General features: G+C 34.5%; 1 protein-coding gene across 1 annotated transcript in view; it reads left to right on the top strand.

Annotated features, from left to right (window-relative positions):
- Nucleotides 1-883, top strand: part of LOC116693733 (ceramide kinase) — a 63,676-nt gene that overhangs the window by 56,450 nt on the left and 6,343 nt on the right. The window lies entirely within an intron of this gene.

Raw genomic sequence — 883 nt, 5'->3', positions numbered from 1 at the left:
GGGATGAATAAAGTATTATCTAATCTAATCTAATCTAATCTAATCTAATTCTCTGTAAATACGGTTGGTCCAGGAATAACCAGGGTCCCCATGATACAATACTACTCATATCATGATATGATAATATTGTGATTTGAAAAATACTGAAAAAAGACCTTTTTCCACTTCAAATCTTTTACCAATTTCAAATTTTTTCAAACATCGGTTTTATCTGAAAGCATAAATGTCCCTGTTTGTTCATCTCATTTTAATTGTATTGCTGCAGAATGGGATTGTCAAGCAGACAAACCGACCAGCCCAAATATAATAATAGATCCATACTTGGCGTCTGTGTGTCGATACAGTATTGCCACGGAAAATATCGTGATACTATGCTGTATCGATCCCCCCCACCCCACCCTTAATATACGGCACAGCTACTACATCATATCCTTTTCCAGCAAAACACACTGAAAGCAGACAATCCATGTTAGATACTTCAGAGTACTACTTCAAATAAAATAAATATCAGACCGACTGACTGACGAAGTACCTTCTCTTTAGAAATACATTTGTTTTTAGAAATGTCTCCATGATATATTGTTTCTAAAGGTTTATTATACCCGTCTATCGTGAAAGTATCAAAAAGTACTTTGAAGTACTACTTCAAATAATATAAATGTCAGTCTAACTGACTGACATGCGAAGTACCTTCTCTTTAGAAATCAGTTAGTTTTTAGAAATGTCTCCATGATATATTGATTCTAGAAGTCTATTATACCCATGTACCGTGAAAGTATCAAAAAGGGACAAAACCAGAACACCTGGTACCGATCCACCTGCTGTCCTCGTTCCATTAACTATGTACATATCCACACTCCTTATATTTCTTTATTTATATTTC

The sequence above is a fragment of the Etheostoma spectabile genome, chromosome 8 (assembly GCF_008692095.1).
Source record: "Etheostoma spectabile isolate EspeVRDwgs_2016 chromosome 8, UIUC_Espe_1.0, whole genome shotgun sequence".
NCBI classification, from domain to species: domain Eukaryota; kingdom Metazoa; phylum Chordata; class Actinopteri; order Perciformes; family Percidae; genus Etheostoma; species Etheostoma spectabile.
This window is presented reverse-complemented; position numbering and strand designations above follow the sequence as displayed.